Genomic DNA, 20602 nt, shown 5'->3' on the forward strand with positions numbered 1-20602 from the left:
AAGAAAAGTAGAATACAGTGGCTAATAAAAACCAGTTAGGAAGTACATGAGAACTTCCCTGTCAATAAATTTGAAAAATATAAATGTGCTATTTGCACTTGCAGGTTAGGCTGGGCCTTAAAATACGTTAACTTGTGGAAAAATCAGAAACACTATGATTGATAGAATGCCATTTATTTAATATTAAGTAACACATAAGTCACCACGTCCTGTGGAACTGTGTCACCAGCTCTGTGAGCGGCAGACAGCCGGTGAGAAAGGGGACAAAGTGGTGTGTGCCATGAGCTCCATGCAGAAAGAGAGGCTCTTGGCTCAAGTTCATCCAAAGGAGGCTTTCAACGAGACTTCAGAGAGTACCTGTTGTGTTCTGTGATCCTAGCATGCTCCAGGGACACTACCTGGAGAACACAGCTCCCATACATGGCAGCCAGAGAGCAGGAGGCCTTCTCTGAGGGAAGGGCACAGGGCAGAGGCTTGGAAGGATGGTGGCCGCAGGGTGCCCAGTGAGATCCACTTTAATGGATGAGAGGGCTCAGTGTGGGTGATGGCTCTTCAGGGTTTACAGGTTTCTCAGGCTGTTGTGTAATTTAAAAAAAAATTGACACGCAAAACTATCTGCCCAGGTGGAGGACATGAGAGCGCTGGCCCAGGACAAGGGCTGGGGAGAAAAGGTGCCCACAGGGACTCCTGAAGCAGCACTAAAGAAAAGCAGAGGGAGTTGCTGAGGTCCCACCAAGCCTGGGGGGGGGGGTGCCTGTGAGGATGGGGGTGGGGCATCATAACGGAAATCCTTCAGGCGGTAGAGGCTAGATGCTGGTTCAAGAGACACACCATGGGGTATCTCCGGCTCTGAACTGCTGATCAGCCCTCAAAGCGACAGTGGTGGACCCTCAGGGTAGATGCCAGAGGACTGCTGGGTTGGAACTCAGGATTTGGGGTGAAAGAAATGGGGAGACATTTGAGGGCGGGACTGACAGGCACCTGGGTAACTTGTACACCACCTGAGGCCTCTTCTAAATGAGGGGTTGCGAATGGGCCCCTCACTACAGGCCTGGCTGAGCTGGTTGGCACCTGGTCCCCAACTTGGACAAGAGTTGGAAATATCACCAGTAGGGGTAAGCAGGGAATAATTCCCAAGAGCAAGGAAATGCACTGGAGTCCATGGCACCTGGGTACCGGCTCCCGAGTTGGCGATAAAAGTTGGTGGCGTCATTTGACCACACAGAGGGCACAGGAAGCTGCCACCTCAGATAGCTGTATTTACTTGAATACATAGGGTTCTGTATCCATGTGAAAGTATAGGGGGCTGGGTAGGCTTGTGACAGAGTAGTTACACTGGGGTAGACAGCATAGAAAGCCCTGGAGGAGGGTTTCAGGACTAAGTCAGTTAAGAGTCCTCCCCTTATGCCACCCCAGAAACCAAAGGGAAACTGAGGATCCATCGTATGGTCTGAGGTAGCTATGGACATGTGGGTTTGTCTGGATGCTTGGCTGGGAACATTTCTTCTCCTAGAAGGCTTCTGGGTGGTGATTCTCTATTCTTTCCCCAGTTGCATGTTGTTGAACAGGTTGAGCATCTGGTCACCTTGGCTAACAGTTACCCCTGTGGAGGGGATGACAATCAGAAGAGCTGCCAGGAGGGGTGTGAGGCCCACCTTACGGGGGCGGGGAGCTAAAGGACAAGGCATCTGCCATAGCACACATGAGAGCTTACACCAGAGAGAATATGGAGGAGACAATCTCTTCTAGGGGTGAGGGGAAGGGGGTGAAGATAGAACCTGGGCCCTCACGACGTGTTAGGTGAACCCTCTACTACTGAGCCTCACCCTGGCCCAGATGGGGTTTGTCAAAGAGACAGTGTCTCAAATCAATTGAAGTTCTTCCTTCTGAGCCTCAGGAAGGTCCTGTCCTTCACTTCAACATGGGTGTGGAACGAACATCCAGGAAGACTGGCACCCAGCCCCACAGACATTAGGTGACATACAGATGGAAAGTAGAACATTCCAGAAGGATCTGGAGCCCCCACCTCAGAGGTAGGAACAGGAAAGGCTGGTACAGAGAGGTTTTCCCCTCCTCTGTAGGCAGACAGGCGACTCACCTCCCTAGCTGAGTTCCAGGGTCACCTTCCTTAGCAGACCCCTGAGGGGTGAGCAGGTCACTGGCAGATGAGGTCACTGAGGGTGAGCAAGAAGGTCATTGAGAGATAAGCAGGCAGGCCACTCGTTTTTCCCTAATTTAAGAAAACTGCCAACTTTCTCTTAACATCTTCCAGTTCCTCTAGTTGGTTCTGTCCCCACTACGCAGGTCAGTCCCCTCATTCAGGCCCCCTTTTCCTGTGACGTGCTTCCCTGTGTGTGTGTCCTGAGTCCCTCTGCCATACAGTGAAGTTAACAGGTTAAAAGTGTCCCATGGAGTAGCATGGCAGAAATGATGGAGGACAGAGGTGGCAGAGACATTCCGAGAAGGTGAGAGCAGGAAGAGAGAGCTAAGGCTGTAACAAGCCAGAAACAGAAACTACTGGTCCGGTTCTCTAGAAAAGTCCCCGGAAGCTGTCAAGTCATAAGGTCCAAGGTTCCCAAGCAGCCTGGCCTGGAACACTGGGTGCTACAGGAGCTGAGGGTCTCAAGCTGGAGGCCCAGCCCAGAGCTGGGACACTAGCAGGCCCTGATTGCGGCTCCTTACCAGGATTGTAGATAGCTGCCCAGTGTTGGGCTGCTCATTAAAGTCCTGGGCTGGGGTGGGGTGAGGTGGTGGGGTGGGGGGTTAGTCTCCAGCTTGAGTGCCTGGAGTCCAGACTACCCGACCTCTAAATCTTTGAACAATAGGCTGCTAGCTCTCAGGGCTTCAGCGGCAGTCTCTGGCTCTGCCAGCTGAGCTCCTGAGGCTCAGGCATTCAGGGGTTGGGACCTGAATGCAGTATCTTTACCTACTCATGCTTTTATCTGGGATAAGCAAAGCTCCAGTTAGCTGAGAGATAACTCCCCTGGTTATTTAGCGGTCAGCTTTTACCTATCAGCCAACACCATGTTCCAATAGACTCCTGAGTGTTGGGGATGGCGGACCACCAGACCCTGAATTTCTTGTAAGCAACTTGTTTGTCTCTGCTCTGAGCACGAGACTCTAAATGGCAGAGGAGTGGGTTCTAAGGAGTGTGCAGCTGAAAGATCCTGAGAGCTGGGGCGTGGCCAGAGCCCAATATAAGCTGCCCCTGAGCACAATAAAGTGGGCATTCTAGGCACTCTTGTATCAAGGATGACCCGTGTCCCTGTGTCTCTGTCTGTCTGTGTGAGCATGTGTTTTTAAGTCTCCAGCTTAGTTCCCAGCTTGTGTACCGTCCCGTGGCACAGGTGCTACACCCGAGGAAAGCCTGTAGCCAGCAAAGTAAAGGGAGGGGAAAAAAGAGATGAGGATAGAATTGTACACCCTGGAGATAAGAATAGGACTGTGCGGGGAGAAGGAAGGGAGCACTCAGGGCGACTGCCTCCTCCACACCCTGGAGTCCAAGGACAAAGCCGAGGAAATCCTGAAACTGTCACAAAATTAGAACGGTGACAATTAGGGGAGAAAATAAGAAAATTAGAGGGTAAACCATAGGTCCAAATACCAGGGCAGATCCAAATATCCAAATATCAGGACAGAGAGTGGAGGAGAGTTCACCCAAGACCAATTCAAGAATTTGTCCTAGAACCTGAAGAATTCTAGGTGAATGAGGCTTATCTATGGGGGCAGCAGACAAGTTAAAATAGACCCAGATATTGCACTGTGAAATATCAGAATACTAGTGCTAGGGTTTAGAGTTTAGATGCTCTCAATGAAAGTTTATGATGAAATTTTATTCCCATTGTGAATCATCAAAAGGTGGGATCCTAGGCAGCTCGGGAGATCTCTAGTAGGGTAAAGCGTCCTCCAGCCCTACTTGGGACCGTTCATCATCCTTTGGTCCAGTGTGGCTACACCATCTATGCTGCCCTCCTGATCACACTTAACCATTTCAGTTATCAGACGAAATGAGATCAGTTGACTCATAGTCTTGTTCATTGTGATTCATTGTGCCGTGCTGGCAGTTTGCCTGCACCAGAGAAAAGCTGAAAGCACTTTAAATGAAAAAGGTGAAAGTTGTTACAGCACAGAAAACACCCCAGGTGAGCCTGCCACTCAACGTAGCAAGATGATCTGGAGTGTATATAGGAAAACACAGTGCAGAGTGTCCCGTACCAGCTGCATCTATTTGGGGTCATGGTCAACTCCCTCAGTGCTGGGGGCTGGGGGGCTAACTGGTCACTTGGGGAGATGGAAGTAGAGGGCAAGAAAAGTAACTTTTAAAGTTTAGAGGCAGGAAAGGAGGGAATGGGAGGGGGCTCATTTGTCAATAATTCTATTCTGTTCTGCTGTAAGTACCAGATTTGTATCGGAAGAGTCAAGCAAAGGAATGGGCTCTCACTCCCTGCCATTGGTCAAGCTGGAAAAGATTGGCAGCACTGAGCACTGAAGAGGTGGAGAAGATAGTGAGACTCATACTGGGTGCATCTGTAGAAGGCGAGTTGGCAAACGTGATCAAAATGTAAGAACTGGGCTGAGTAGTGGTGGCGCACGCCTTTAATTCCAGCACTTGGGAGGCAGAGGCAGGTGGATCTCTGTGAGTTCAAGGTCAGCCTGGTCTACAAGAGCTAGTTCCAGGACAGGTTCCAAAGCTACAGAGAAACAAACAAACAAAAAAAGAACTGGCCATGCCCGCTTCACCTTGAAGGTGCTCCTTGTTGGGGTAGCATGAAAAGGAAGCTTAGGGTGGAAGGGGAGCCACTTATGATACTACCGGGGACCAGACTGGGGTTCTGAGAGTTGGGGTGGGGCTTAGTCAGGTCAAACCAGGCAACTGATAGTGAGTCTGGTCCAAGCACAAACCCCAAACCAACCTCTCCTTGTCCCCAGCATCCTTACCTGATGCAAGGACAGGGTGAAGAGATGGTAGAAGGGGAGCGATGGAAGGCTCGCAGCTGCAGAAGTGGGCAAGGAACAGGTAGGTTAGTGGAATGAGTACAGAACCGCGAGGGCTGGAGCCAAAGCTCATGATGACCTCTGTTGCTGGGGAGGAGGCTGGGCAGGGAAGATGGCTCACCCTTGCCAGGAACAAAACCATGGTCTCCTTGAATAAGCCCAGGAACACACATACCTGATCCTCCTTGAAGGATTTTTTTTTTCTGCTATTGAACTGGACTGGAGGAAGACGCCCGAGGTCTTGGGTGTTCAGGTCTGGGATGTCCACTGGCAGAGCTCCGCTGAGAGCAGCCACCCGGCACCAGCCTTCTCCTCACTGGCGATTCGCTCCAACAGTGGCAGCAACCACACCTGCTGGCCCTTCAGTAGCTTCCCCACAGCCTGAGGTTTGGCCCTGTGCTGATGCTCCTTTTAAGCGAGAGGGTGGAGCCAAAGATGGTCACGTGGGTGGGGCAGGCCTGGTCACCTGGGTGTGATTTTGGATGACTTGGAGTGGGTAGGGAGGAGGCTGAGTGAATTCAGCCATTTCATCCTTTCCAGAAACGAAGACAGTCAGACCCAAGGGAGGCCAGTGATCTTTGGAATCTGGAGAAGGATCTGAGAGGCCTGAGGTCATGGTGCAAGAGCTGGGTAACCCTGCTGGGTAATGAGGAACCTGCCTGCTGGAGTCAAGCACCATTAAGCTGTATTGTTAAAAGCCAGTTTCCATGTACCGCTTAGAGCTGAGTTGCAGGGTCTTGTTTGGTTGGTTGTTTTGTTTGTTTTGGTGTTTTTGAGACAGGATTTCTCTGTGTAGCCCTGGTCATCCTGGATCTCACTCTGTAGACCAAGCTGGCCTCAAATTCAGATCTGCCTGCTTCTGCCTCCTGAGTGCTGGGATTAAAGGTATGGGCCAATTGTTAAGTCTGTTTCCTGGATCCTGACCTCCCAAAACCATAACCTTGAGGGTTTTTTTTTCCCCTCTTCAACCCTCCTTAATCACTTGGTGACCATGTTGTGGGGGGGGGGGGCTTGAGATTTTTCTGTACTTATTGCCCCACTGAGTCTCTTCTGTAAACCTGCTTTGTATCTGTTCTTTAAATTGACTCCGTAAAAAGGCCCAAGAAGTAGACTCCAGGCTGCTCTCTTTAACCGGACTTAGGGGGCAGTGCTGGCCTGCTCTTGGGTGTGTAGGAGCCAGTCACAATAAGCTAAATGGAAACAGACCACCCAAAGGAAGTTCTTTACTTCCAACCATTATCACCTGCCAGAGTAGGACTCAGCCATCTATAAGTTTAATAGAGGCCCGAGTCTCAGTCGTTTACCCTGAAGCAATACCTGGTTACAGGAAGGACCATAAACTAAGATTACCTGAGCACCATCCAAAGGAAATGCCTAAAGTTCCAACCGCTGTAGATAGGGTCACCTGCCAGCACACACTCACCAGGACACCCCTAGACAAATGTCAGCCAATCACGAGTCCTGAACCTCAGAAACCCCTCACCCCCACCTTTACTACTATAAAAACCCAACTCTGACTGAGCTCTGGGCTCTCCACTTATTTCAATACGTTGGACATGCAGAGAGACCGAGTTTGCAAACTTGCATAAAATAAAGGCTCTTTGCTTTACATACGGGACTTGGTCTCCTTGTTGGCTTTCGGGGGACTTCGTGGATTTGGGCATAACAGGTGCACCTCAACAAAATCAAGCTTGCTTCAAATCTGGCTCAAAATTGTGACAATGATCTTATCCTTGTCTGGTGGGATTAGCAGTAAGAGGTCTGGGGCAGAGGGGCCCAGGCCCCAGGGGAGGAACTGCCCTTCTAGGAACCTGACAATTGAAAGACAGGGACTGGATCAGGCAGGATGGTTCCACCTGCCACCATCCTGGGGCTGAGGAGTTTTGGTTAGAACAGGTGAGTCTGGGTTTTCTCCTCCTCAGTTAGGCTGTGATTTGGTGTGCAGGGCCAGGAGGTTTGGAAGGCCCTGGACCTGCAGGGCCCCTGGTCACAGGGAGAAGGATTTTAGTCCTGTCCTGTTCATCCAGCATCCAGCTGCGAGGGAAAGGAGGGGTGTGTAGTTAGGGCAAAGCACTCCTGTGCCTACTTTGTAATTGTTAAACTGAGATGACCATCATGTCCGCCCCACTGCTTTGGAACTCTTGATTAGGACTTATCCTAGCAGTGGGTGTTTTAAATGCATCTTTGGCGATAACTCTGGGTTTGCCTGTTTCTCCTGCATTCGTGTAGCTTTTAACTAACATGTTTTGAAGCCAATTATTTATGTAGTAAGGATCAGGCACCATTCCCCATCCTTTCCAATTGGAACACATTTGATCAATGAGCAATATTCCAACAATAGGAGACCAGTTCAGAAAATTATATGGTGAGGATTTTGAGAAAAATGTAATAAAAGTTTATTGATTAACAAGGAAAATTGCTCACGATACATTATGAAACCAGAAAAGCAAGTTGCTGTGCAGTTTAGACAAGTTGACTGAGTGTCTGGTGGGAAGACTATGGGTAAGATAAGGTCTGGGCTGTGCACGCTGCCTGGTGGTGGCATGGTGACCCTTGAGTGCTAAAACAATGGGAGACGATGTTTTGCAATTATATGTGTACACATTTTCTGCTTTTTGATAGCAAAGATCAATTAGTTTGGTAATAGGAGATAAATTATCTGATAAGGGTCCCATTATTTAAAATAGGAACTGAAGAAGCAGCAGATGAAAGCCCTGAACATTCTGTTTGGTGAATAATAAGACGTTCATTCGACAGAAGGAGAGCAATGGGTGGGGAAGGACGAGTCCACACTTAAAGATCTCCTCATGGGTGATCTTGTCAACCTGGCTAGGTGGAGAAGTAGTGTGTGGTTAGTGGATCCCACCTGTGACGCGTGCCTGGGAGGGTGTTTCCAGGGACAGGGACCCCAAGGCTCTGCTGGATGGATTCTCAGCAGCCACCTTACTGGGAGGGGACGACCTGGCTGGAGGAAGTATGTCCCTGAGGCTGACATTAGAACTACGTTGTCTCCTCTTGTCTTCCTGTAAGTTCCTTGCCACCAGGACTTTAGTGCCTGGGTTTCCAGGCCTGTCTTAGCTGTGTGAACTGACCTTTCTGAACCATGAGCAAAAACAATCCTTCCTCAACTAGATGGCTTCTGTCAGGTGTTCTGTCTCAACGACAAACTTTAATACAGGGTCAACAACATGGCTCAGTGGGGAAGGGTGCTTGCTGCCGAGGCTAATGACCTGAGTTCAATCCCGAGTTCAGCCAAGACCCACATAGTGAAAGGAGTGAAATAACTCCCCGAAATTGTCATCCCATCTCCACGTGCACCCCACGATGTGCGTACCTGTCACACAAAATAATTAAATATTTTAAAACGAACATATAGCACCAGAGGAGAGACATCTGTGAGAGTCAGTTATATTTTAAGTTTTAATTACTATGCCTAAGAGATTCATAAAACAAAAATGCCTCTGATCTGCAAGCCTCTTGCCCAAGGGCAGATAGTTCCTGCAATGCTAGAAACTACTGTTTATGGAAGATAATAAGCCATTTGTTTTTACTTCCCTAAACAAGTTTGTTGATCCATCTGCTCCGGATGTGCTTGATCACATGTGGGTGGGAGGTTCACAGGCAGGAAATATGTCTGATTGCATGCAGGCTGAAGGTATGGCAGGATATATGCTTGCCCCTGATGGGAAGTGCAATGAGTTATGGATTTTCTTAAACCGCGGTAAACTGAGCTTCTGGGTCAATTCCATGGGAACCCGGGTATGGAGCTGACCAGAGCCCATTCACCTGACCAGTATTTAATTAAAGCTTGCTTCAGATTTGGCTTTGAATTGGGGTAATGGTCTTACTCTCGATCAGTAGGATCAACACATTCTCCAGCCTCAAGTATTTTCAGCATACCACATAGTCTAGAGGGCTTGTGGCAACACAGGGAGCTGAAACATGTGCACAGGAGCGTAGGCAAGCACACACACACCGAAAGCTTCTGAGTCTGCAGGTCTGAGACAGGGTTGGTTTGTGGCTTTCTGTCAAGTTCTCTGGTGATGCTGATGCCACTTGTAAACCGGCCTTGCTCTGAAAGCCAACTATGCCCAGAAGATGGCAAGACTTGGACTATTGCGAAGAATCCACTACCATCTGGGCCCAGCGCTTTCTACAGAGCATTATTGAGACATGTTTCCACTCCCAGCTGGAGGCCATGACCCTCTCAGAGGTCTCCCTTCATGCCATGGCCCCTCAGAGATCTTTGCTCCTGCAGTAGCTTGATGAGATTGACTGTAACTATTTCCTGCTGCTGTTGACTGGGTTCAGTTCAGCTTTGTGCTGCTTTGTGAAACAAAGAACTCGGGTACAAGTAATACACAAATGACAACTGCCAGCAGCGTCTGTGACAAGAAGTGCCCAGACAGGGGAGGGTCGTGTTCCTCCAGCTGTAGGACCAGGCCTGGGCCACCTCTGAGTCCTGCCATGGCTCTGAAATGGCACTGGCCACAGCGGACATCGGGTGGTGCTCCGCTGTGGCCAGAGTCTCACACAAGCTGCATGAGCTGGTCCGGTGGAATTCATCCACAAACCCTCTCATGCCAGGAATACCCTGTGGATGGGTGGCTGGCGACACTTCTAGTTTATTCAAAGCTCAGTGAGCTGGATCTTCTTTCCTAGGCTGGTTTTATTATTTATATTTTTCCTAGAAAGTTGCCCATTTCATTAAGCATTTAAAGAATAATGATAATAATTATATGTGACACGGTCTTACGATTCAAAAATCTCTTTAGAAGTTAAATCCCATTTCTCTGTGGTGTGAATTCATCTGTTCCCTCCCACCCCATCTCCCTCTCCTTCTCACAGTCTCTCACAGGTTGGCCAGCAGCCAACTTTGTGCGTTTTAAAAAAAAAATAGGATTTTATTGATAAATACTAATGAAAAACATTTTAAAACACAACGTGATTTCTGCTCTTCAATGTATTATTTTTCCCCTGTCTGCAGGTTTGTTTTTTGGTTTTTTGTTTTTGTTTTTGTTTTTTCCCTTCTCCTAGAATTTGGGATTTTTGGCTTGATTACCTATTTTCTTTTTTAATTATGAAGTAGCTCAAAACACTGAAAAGCACTGAGAACAAGATAATCAGTACCTACTCCGGCAATGTGGCAAGTTGAACAGACCCGCAGCCTGCCACACTGACTCCGGCGTGTGGAGGAGATCCAGTCCCTCTCACCTGCTCCTCACAACTCCGCTGCATCAATTTTGTATGTGTGCATGCATGTGTGTATGTGTGTGTGTGTGTGTGTGTGTGTGTGTCTCAATCGTGTGTAGACTTGTTTTGCATATGTTAAAGTTTGTGTTATCACACTCCACATCTCAGTTTGTAACTGTTTTTCCATCCACATGTTTCTGAGATCCAACCTTATTGGTAAGCTCACTACTGTTCCCAGCTACGTGAAATGCTGGGTTTGTGAGGGGAGAATGAACTCCCTGTTGGTGAACATCAGGGTGGCTGGGTTAGATGTTCCTTTTGCTCCATGTTCCCTCTGCTGCGTTCACTGTTGCTCCTTATGGTGTGCTGTGAAAATGAGGGGTCTGGAACGGCAGCTTCTCCTGTTGCCTGTGCTTTCATTGGTTAATTAATAAAGAAACTGCTTGGCCTGATAGGTCAGAACATAGGTGGGTGGAGTAGACAGAACAGAATGCTGGGAAGAAGGCAATGAGGCAGACTCCATGGCTCTGCTCTCCGAGATGAAGGTGGGTTAGAATCCTCCCGGTAAGCCACGACCTCGTGGTGATATACAGATCATTAGAAATGGGTTAATTAATATGTGAGAGTTAGCTAATAATGGGCTGAAGACAATGGGCCAGGCAGTGTTTAAATGAATACAGTTTCTGTGTAATTATTTCGGGTAAAGCTAGCCCAGCGGACGGCAGGAAGTGGCCCGTCTACATAGGTGCATGTGTCTATCCACATGAGTGTAGTGACCTTGGAGGCCAGAAGAGGGTGGCAGATCCCCTGAAACTGGGTTATAGTTAGTTGTGAACTATTTGATGTGGTGCTGGGAATTGAACCCAGGTCCTCTGGAAGAACAGCAAGCACTCTTAACCACCAAGTTACCTCTCCAGGTTTTGCCATTTTAAAACACATTTCCTGATGCTTTTTTATTGTTGTTGTTGTCTTATTTTTTGTATGTGCACATACGAATGCGTGTGATGTGTTTGCATGCAAGCATGTTGTTGGAGTCTCATTTGCCTCTGTGTAGTCCAGGGTAGTTTACCTGAGAGCTTCTAGTGACTCCTGTTCTGGCTCCCACATCCCCACAACTGCACTGGGACTGCAGATGCTCAACCTCCCACATTCCTACAGCTGCACTGGAACTGCCCATGCTCACTCCCACATCCCCACAGCTGCACTGGAACCGCCCATGCTCACTCCCTCATCCCCACAGCTGCACTGGGACTGCCCATACTCACTCCCACATCCCCACAGCTGCACTGGGACTGCACATGCTCACTCCTATATCCCCACAGCTGCACTGGGACTGCACCTGCTCACTCCCGCATCCCCACAGCTGCACTGGGACTGCACATGCTCACTCCTACATCCCCACAACTGCACTGGGACTGCCCATACTCACGCCCACATCCCCACAGCTGCACTGGAACTGCCCATGCTCACTCCCACATCCCCACAGCTGCACCGGGACTGCACATGCTCACTCCCTCATCCCCACAGCTGCACTGGGACTGCCCATACTCACGCCCACATCCCCACAGCTGCACTGGAACTGCCCATGCTCACTCCCGCATCCCCACAGCTGCACCGGGACTGCACATGCTCACTCCTGCATCCCCACAGCTGCACTGGGACTGCACATGCTCACTCCTGCATCCCCACAGCTGCACTGGGACTGCACATGCTCACTCCTACATCCACTCTAACATTGGTTCTGGGGCTTGAAACTTACACCCTCAAACCTGCTTGGTAAGAGTTCCGCCCACCCAGCCATCTTCCCAGCCTCCCCATCTTCGTGAATGTCACCATGCACACACATGCTTGCCACCTAGGCATCATTTCCTCTTGCTGCCTTGTCTTCTTTGCTCATCTTTTACTCAGCTTTGTCTTGTCCCTACCAGACTGTAGCAACTCCATCTTAAAGGCCAGCAGCTTAATCTCCATTAGTTATGGACATTTGTGCACCTCTTTCCTTTCGTGACTTGGATGTTTACTTTGACTTTTATTATCTTTAATTATTTAACATTTATTTATTTAGTGTTGGGAGGGGCAGGTGCCATGGTGTGAAGGTTAAGAGACAGCTTGTGAGAGCTGGTTCCCTTCTTCCATCACACGGGTTCCAGGGGTCAGACTCGGGTCATCAGGCAGTAGGTGTCTTCACCCGTTGAGCCAGTGTTGCTTCTTTTAATTTTATAGATTTTTGTATTATGGGCTGCATTTTCTCTTGCTCTGTGACTTCACCTCTCACTTCAGAGAAAAAACAGTGGACTTTAGAAGTCCTTGAAGGTTTATTCTTCCCGATACTCAGATTCTCTAACTCCTACCGAGTGCCAACAATTCATTTCCGGCCTCACACCAACCCCTGGAGTCAGCATCAGACTCCACAGCTTTAAAAGCTCCAAATCCAGAGCCCGCCCTTCCTTCAGATGGCAGTTGATAGGGATCCTGGGACACCCATACTTCTGTTGGCTACTTACAAACTTGGGGGTTCCGCTGATGTTCCTCCTCAGTTTCCATAATTTGGTAATATGACTCAAAGAACTCAGGAAAAGCCAAGACACAGAGCGGGCAGGGCATGAGGGAGGGTGCAGAACTTCCAGGCATGCCATCTGACCAGCGCTCCAGGGTCCAACTTGGAAGCTCTGCGTGAGCCAGCTGCCCACTACTGTGACAAAATGCCCGTGACAGCCATGAACAGGAACATTTTCATAGGCTTAAGGTTTCAGAAACTTCAGTCCCTGGTCTCTTGTCCCCATCACTTTGAGCCAGTGGTGAGGCAAAGCACTGAGATAGGGCGAGCTCAGCATAGCAAAGCTGGTCATCCATGAAAGGGTAGAAGCCGGTAGTATAGAGGACCCAGGGCCCCACTACTCCCTTCAAGGTCACACTTCCAGTGATCTAACTTCCTCCGAAAGGCTGCATTCCTTTGCAATCACAAGCAAGACAGGCAGGCAGGCAGGCAGGCAGGCAGCGGTCTTCAGCACATGGCCTTGGGGGGACATTGAAGACTCATCCATCACATTCTCTGAGTATTGTTGTTCAGAGAGTAAGGAAGCTTCTTTGAATAGGCTTTAGCATTCTTGGCTCTTCCAAGGTTAGGGCTGGAGCACTAGCCTCCTCTGTCCAAACCTGTCTTCCTGTACCCTAAGGCTCTGTGGTGTACTGCATGGTAGGTACTGTCAAATATGTGGTACGTGGTGGACTAAAATATTATTCTCCCTCTCCTTGTCCCTTTTCTCCCTTTCTCTCTCCCCCTGTACCTCCCTCTCTCCTAGTTTCTCTCTCTCTCTCTCTCTTCTTTGGAGAGCCCTCTAGCCCATATTCCTGATCTTCTCTGACCCTTTCCCTTCCCACTGCCGTGCTTTACCCCAGCTCTGTCACACACACAACGACAGGAATAATATCAAATTGCAGACACCCCGCAGCTGGCCTCCTGGTTGTTACAGGATTAGCCTAAAACAGCCTAATAATTCAATCTGCAAATCTGAGCTACTTGAAATATCTAGGACTTCACCTGCACATACAGAGAATCTATATTCTTTTTAACACCTTGAAATTCTGAGGAAGATCTGGGACCATCAGATCGTGGGCCACAGAGGAAGCCTCACCTTGTTCTACTGAGTCACCACTACCCATCATAATGCAATAAATTAGAACCTGAGGAGGGAAAGGACTGGGTGGTTAAGAGCACATCAGCCCTGGAAGAGGACACAGGCTCAGTTTGCGGCACCCATAGTGGGCAATTTACAACTGTCCGTAGCTCCATCTTGATGGGATCTGTCCTCTGCGAGCACTTCTATGCATGTGGTACGCATACTGGCAAGCAGGTGCACACACATACATGGAAATAAAAGGATAAAACCAGGTTGGGGAGAGAGACTCCTAACTGGTCAAAGTGCCAAGACTTTGAGAGTTCAGACATATATGGGACGTCGTTGTCAGTCTTCCCCAATGTTGTCAAGGGGGACAAAAAGAATGCGAGAGCTGGAGGGTAGGACGGAGATCTGTGAAACGCTGTCCTCAGGACACGACATGACCATTGCACTGGTGACCTTCCAGCAGCTGTAGTAGCTGCATAAGATCGCAAGATCAAACCGACAAGAGCAGTCAGCATGCCAGCAGCAACAGTAAATGGGCTACTTAGAAAAAGGGCACGGGGCAGAAGGATGTGGAGGGGAGGGAAATGTGTTGGGGGCACTAGAGGGAGTAGGAGGAGGCTCTGCGGGTGAATATGATGGAGATACATTGTTCATGTGTACGAACTCATCAAAGAATAAATAGAGTTATTCTACATGAAAAAGAAAAAAATATTTTAAAAAATAATATGAGTTTCTGAGCTTTCACATATTACTCTTGGAAATTAAAATGATGCAGTGATTCAACTGCTTTGGGGAAAGACGGTGGACGAGGACACCTCCCCTTGGAAAGCCGAATACCATAGTCAGCAAGGTTTGTGCTTGGCGACTGGACAGGTGGGTGACCTGAGCTGCTTCCCGTGAGCCTCTGGGATGGCCTCTGAAGCAATGGGTCCTGGGGGACAGTTTCCATCACTGACCCTAAGGAAGGGACTTGCCTAAGGAAGCGCACAGATGATGATGTAGGGGGGCGTGACCTGAGGAGGGGAGAACTGCTTTGCCCCAAAGTAAAAGTCACTGGGGAGCACAGATAAGCTGCTTCCACCAAAGTGAAGGATCTCTGCTCAGCAAGGTCATGAGACAATGGGGCAACGCCTAAAATGGTTGTGTCTACCACCCAGTACGTCCCTGCAGACACAGCTCTGCCACAAGTAGAAGGATCAGCGTGCTCTATGGGAAGGAGACAAAGGACTGGAACAGACAGAAAACAAAAACAAAAACCCCAAAGGCTAGCAAATGGGAAAAGAGAACACGGTTTCTCGGGAGGAATGCAAATTAAAGCAACCAGAGGTCACTTTAGTCCCTCAGATCGTCAAAATACTAAAATTACGGATGTGCCAGGCATTGCAACAGGCTCTTGGCAGGGCAGGGGAGGTGGTGAAGGTTCTCCCCTTGCTGGCCATGGGGAGCGTCTACAAATTAAATATTCATACACATTCGATAGCCAGCAGTCTTAGGTCATTTTAGAGCTGTCAAGGCACCCTGCAAGCTGAAGTCACTCAAGTCCTGAGAGGAGCTGGAAGCAGCTGATGGGGCTGCCCACCCACCTTGGAAGTCTTAGATCGGAAGGTTGGGGTGTACACAGCAAGCTGGCAGTGCGGCATTTCCCAGGCAGAAGCACAGCAGCATGGACAGACCCTAAAGTCATCCCAGCAAGAAATGGGGAATCAGGAAGAGTCCTGGAGGTTAGAGCCTCCTCTGAAAAAAAGGTTTCTTGCTGGGTGGTGGTGTCACACGCCTTTAATTCCAGCACTCAGGAGGCAGAGGCAGGTGGGTCTCTGTGAGTTCAAGGCCAGCCTGGTCTACAGAGTAAGTTTCAGGACAGCCAAGACTACTCAAAGAAACTCTGTCTCAAAAAATAATAATAATTAAAAAAAAGGTTTTCGTTACACTTCTTTATTTGTGGAGGTCTGAGGACAACTTCCTAGAGTTGTCTCTCCTTCTGCCATGTGGGTCCAAGGGATGGGACTCGGGTCGTTATACTTGGCAGCAAGCCCCTTTATCCACTGAGCCATCTCACCAGCCCCAGAGACGCTTTTTGATCTGACCCTAGGGGTGAGGGAAGACATGAAGGTCACCCTCACTAGAAGCTGGATTCAGAATACTAGAGTACAGCAGGGAGGATGAGAGCCCCGCTGGGCTGAAGTCAAGAGCAACCATGCAGCAGGAGCGGGATGAGGCACATGCCGCACAGGGCTGGGAAGCCCACTGTCTCTCTACCGTGCAGTGGTGGGATGCCTCCACCACAGCCTCAGGGTTTCCCAGGAATACCCAAATCACCTTTTCCTGTCCCTTAAGACATCTGCAGTTGCCGTCCCCAGGATTTCAGGGCTCCAGTGCTGAGAAAACATTCAGCAAAGTCCTTATACCCAGGACGTGTTTGTCAGTGGTGTGTATGTGGGGGCTGGGGAGGACCAGAGCGGGGCTGGCGGCGGGGGGGGGGGGGGGGGTGGTCTTTTTTCTCTATCATTGTCTTGCTTTGCTCTCGGGCAGCAGACAGATTTAACTGTGAGCAATCCCACGAGTGACTTTCTTCTTCTGGACGCAGGGGCACGTGGGCTCATTATCCTGTCCTCAGCTCCGGGGACCCTTGCCAGCCACCACCCTCTTCCCCATGGGCCATTATTCTACATTTCAGGTGGGTGGGACGTCCTTTGTGGATCTCATTGTACTGTAGGCCATGTCTGCGTCAATGCCCGCTTTGCACTTGAGTGCTATTTTATGCAGATCCAAAAGCAAGCAACACTGAATTCTGAAGTACAGCTATGTGAAGTGCATTAATTTGGGGAGGATGGACTCGTGATATCAAGGCTCGCTGAGTCTTTCTGGTGTCTATACAGCCTCATCCCAAGCAAGGCAGCTATTGTCCCGACGGTCTCCAGTGTACGCCCCCAGCTCCAGGCCGAGCACCCTTCCTCCCCCCACATCTGTGCCTTCACCTGCCCCATCAGTCCCGATCCCCACTGTCTTCTCTCTAACCTGCCTCCCCCCGCCGCCCCCCGCCGTGTTCTCATATTACTCCACCCTCTCCCACTCTTCCCAGCTTGGTACTGTTCTAGAAATGCGAAAGCGCTTAACCCTGGGCTTAAGTATTTCAGCGGCTCCCAGGCTACAGTCAGGAGCCTGTGTCCTGCTGCACGCCCCCAGCACTGTCCATTCTCAATCCTGCTGGTGTCCCCAGTCCTGCACAGGGGTGAGGTCTCAGTCCGCTCCCTCTCCAGTGCCTTGCCAAAGACTGGCCCCTGCCTTCCTCCCTCCCGGGACCACAGCCCCGCTCTGCTGGGAACCTAGCCCCATTGACAGTATTTCTCTGTAGTTCTTTGCCCTTTGCCCCCTCATCCTAAGGTGCTCCCACTATGGCCCAGTCACAAAAGGCTCCCCACCTCTTCAGCTTTTGGATTCTGCAGGCCAGGTAAGCACTCTACCAAGCGAATCCCATTCCATCCCCACTGTTTCTTTTCTGAGATACTTTCCTAGTCAGCCTGGGCCATGAGATGGACAACTGTGCTCTCCTTTGCTTTGACCTGAGGTCACTATGGTCAGCACTCCCTGTATGTCCCTCTGAGCTTTCTGACGGCCACCCTCACACAGGGTTTATAGACTGTGAGGTCTCCCACATACAGCAGAAGCTCTCCCTTTGTGTTTGTGGGTAGGGCCAGTGTGATGGGTCATCCTTAATCTAGGTCCAAGGGGACAGTGTCCTCCGTATCCTCCATTCCTAGGCAGGCCATGAGGTGACATCATGGTCCGAGTGCTGAAGCCACAGCTCACACCTAGGCATCTCTTTCCAGGGAGTCAGAACCTCAGGCTGTTTTGTGGTAAGCCGTGAGTGAGAGGAAACCAGCAGGACCCAGTCAGAAGTGGAAAAGCCAAGGCTGCTCTGGAGGGTGTGGAGGGGGATGAGTCCTCCAGATAGCGGCTCTGAGGACATGTGGTCCATTTTCTCACTGGCCTCTGTCTTTTTTTTATTATTATTTATTCATTCATTTATTTATTTATTGAGGCTGCCTGTGATTGTCATAGCAGCTGCCTAGCTTTCTCCAACTTAGGGAAGGAATCATGGGTCAGAGTCAGAATAAGTCCCCTGCCTTTGATAGGCCTCACAGGACCATTGAGATCAGTTCTGCTTCCTGGATTTCTAGAAGAAAGACTAAGATCTTGGGTCTGATCCAGGATAGCCAGAACCACCTCTGCCTGGTATCACTTCTGCGCCTATAGTCTATACCTCCAACTCCTTTCTTCCTGGATCTGTCTCCTTCCCTACCCCCTCTTAATAGAGCATCCTTCCTGCCTATTCCTAATGCTCAACTATGGAGGCCTCCCCTTACCACCCAATGTTGGCAAGTTCTGCCTTCTATGGGTTTCAGAACCCTGTGTTCTTTACTGGCATGAGATCAGGGGGCTGGGTGGGCTTGTGTACTCAAACCTGGGACTATCTTCTCCCCCTCACAAAGCACTAGGTTCCAAAATTCCCACCCCAGAAATGCCTCCCACTGGAGGCCTTCAAAAGCCTCAGCACCCGCAAATTGCCTGTCTAGGTAACAGTTCACACTGGGCAGGAAAAGGATGGGGGACAGGAGGGAGCAGACATCTGAAATTCAACTGCAATTTGGAAATTGCTCTACCCAAAGGTTAGGCCAATTTCATCCCCCAGCCACACATGCAAATGCCATGCCCGTCACTAAACCCACCCACTGACTGAACTCTTTCACCTGCCGCTCAGTCCTTAAGAAACAATCCCACAATCTTCCTTTTTAAAAGTCTCTCTAATTATTCTTGAGGTGGATGGGGATTTCCATGTGTGTTCGGCTGTAGTCTTTGTGTTAATGGTTCTCTCTCTACCCACCTCTTCACCTCCCTCCCTCCCTATCTCCATCCCTCCCCCCATCTCTTCTTTCACACAGAGATGTCTTCTGTCATACTGTTAGTTTATCTTGACATTTCTGCCTTCTGTGACATTGTCGGGGAGCCCTTCTTATCATGTGCACATCTCTTTTTTTTAACTGCATTTTTTTTTCCTGGACCCTTCTGTAGGAAGTTCTGAGCCAGCAGCAGTTTGCTTCACGCAGGCACTCAGAGGACTTCGATGTGTGATGACGTCCTGGTTCCCAGCACCGTTCCTACCCACTCCTTACCAGTGCCAGTGTGGGAGCCATGCTAGCTTAGGCTGGGCCTGACAGCATTAGTGCTGTGTACCCATGGCCTGCCACATGGTCACCCAGAGACACTCCGCCTTGGTGCTGGCCTTCTCCCAGAGCTGCTTCCAACAAACCCAAAAGTTCCTGTTGCCTAATGTCCCTTCTCTCTGGATCACTCCATTTGAGTGCCAGCTCCCCCACAGGGGTTCTACATCTTCGACTTTGGTCCTGGCTCACCTCATATAACAGAATTCCAGGACCCAACTCTGCACAATGAACAGAAACTCAAGGGGCTTTCAGAGACTGGCACGTCCAAGGAGCTGAATCTTGTCAGGACCTTCAGACTGCCTCATGCTGGGCAGAGGGCACAGCAGGTATGGGGGTGGGGATCACCTCATGCTGGGCAGAGGACAGAGCAGGCGTGTGGTGGGGGGACGGAACCCTCAGCATTGACTTTTGATAAGGCACACCCACCTATTCTGGACCACAGAGCCCACGAGAGCATTAGGAACAACAGGGGTTTGACAGGAGAGGACACAGGCCAAAGACAGTGGCAGGGTAGGCTGTGGCTACCTGTCCCCTTGTGTATGTCCTCCAGTTCCTTTCCTCTGAAGGCTCCTGCCTTCTCCCACACTCACCACCTCCCCTCCAGGTCTGAGGAAGGAGGACAATCCCACAGATTTCACACCTACCTGAAGACACATGGGGGGGCCTGCCTCTCCCTGGGGGCTGGACAGGGTTGAGCACCATTCAGAGTGCCTGTTAAACACTGTTGAAACCCACATTAATGTGGATTAGCTTACTATAAGCACTCCTAATGTTTATTTTCCTGTGACTATGCAAAATTGTTGGGGGTGGGGCTACTTGACTCCTAATTGACAGCTGCTGGCCCCATACAGAGAAGGGAATAGGTACTTGTAATTAATTGAGGGTCTTCAGTGAAGTGGTCTGACACAGGGAATATAACCAACAGCTTTCCCATGAGCACCAACCACCACTGAGAGCACCTGAGGTTCCCGGTGTCCAGGGGACTGATTCCAGGACCCCCAAAGACACAAGTGATGCTCAGGTTCCCTTTTGTGTAGAACACGGAGCCCACATCCTTAAATGGCCTCTGGGTTATTTGGAACAGCTGATAGCAAACACTCCGGTCATTGATCTGCATCTGTACAGAGAGGGTACAGACCCACGTCTCGTCATTCCCTACGGTATGCAGTGCAGGTCTGCCCCCTCTGCACAGGCTCTAGATGTATGCAACCTGCTGCTGGCAGACTCTCCAGGTGTGGAGCCTGTGGGTACAAGGACCAACTTCACCATGAGAATGAGCTCACTGTGCACCAGAGCCCTTCAAGCCACCACTGATTCTTTACAAGAGGCTGAGGCTGCCACCATCTCCTTTCCCACACAGAATCCACAGTGGCTTGGGGTGGGCAGGGTATATATAGCACCTGCCTGGTACGACTGGAGACTTGAAATCCACCCCCAGCTCTTTCACGAATGTCATGACAGCCTCAGAACATACTTCAAAACAAGAACAATCCTAGATCAGCAGAAAATGTGCCGATTCCCTGGAGTAAGAGAACGAGTGGATCCAATGAAGGAAAGCTAACTCCG

General features: G+C 49.8%; 1 long non-coding RNA gene across 1 annotated transcript; it reads right to left on the reverse strand.

Annotated features, from left to right (window-relative positions):
* Positions 1-204: 204 nt before the first annotated feature.
* Positions 205-5362, reverse strand: LOC146894155 (uncharacterized). The gene is made up of 4 exons (XR_015002000.2): positions 5171-5362; positions 4939-4994; positions 2099-2174; positions 205-1603 (listed from the first exon to the last, which is right to left on the reverse strand). It is a non-coding gene; the product is annotated as an uncharacterized LOC146894155 (long non-coding RNA).
* Between the last annotated feature and the right edge of the window lie 15240 nt (positions 5363-20602).

Source organism: Myodes glareolus, chromosome 6, assembly GCF_982192425.1.
Source record: "Myodes glareolus chromosome 6, mMyoGla1.1, whole genome shotgun sequence".
Classification (NCBI taxonomy): Eukaryota; Metazoa; Chordata; class Mammalia; order Rodentia; family Cricetidae; genus Myodes; species Myodes glareolus.